Raw genomic sequence first — 266 nt, forward strand, 5'->3', positions numbered from 1 at the left:
TTATTTTTTATTTTTTATTATTTATTGATTTATTTTTTACTTTTTATTTTGATTTTTTTGGTCAAATAGATAATGACAAATCAATCGACCTACAAATCGTTTGCCACGGTCACATTGTTCGCACCTGATGAGGGGCTTCTTCCTTCAATATCGAAAAAATGTTGGACAAATTTAACATCTATAAAAATTGTTAAGGATTGTATTAAGTAACAGTTGGCTAAATTATGTATTGCATATTTATCTGAAGATGGTCTAATCATATAGAC

Source organism: Trachymyrmex cornetzi, unplaced genomic scaffold, assembly GCF_001594075.2.
Source record: "Trachymyrmex cornetzi isolate Tcor2-1 unplaced genomic scaffold, Tcor1.1 scaffold273, whole genome shotgun sequence".
In the NCBI taxonomy this organism is placed as follows: Eukaryota; Metazoa; Arthropoda; class Insecta; order Hymenoptera; family Formicidae; genus Trachymyrmex; species Trachymyrmex cornetzi.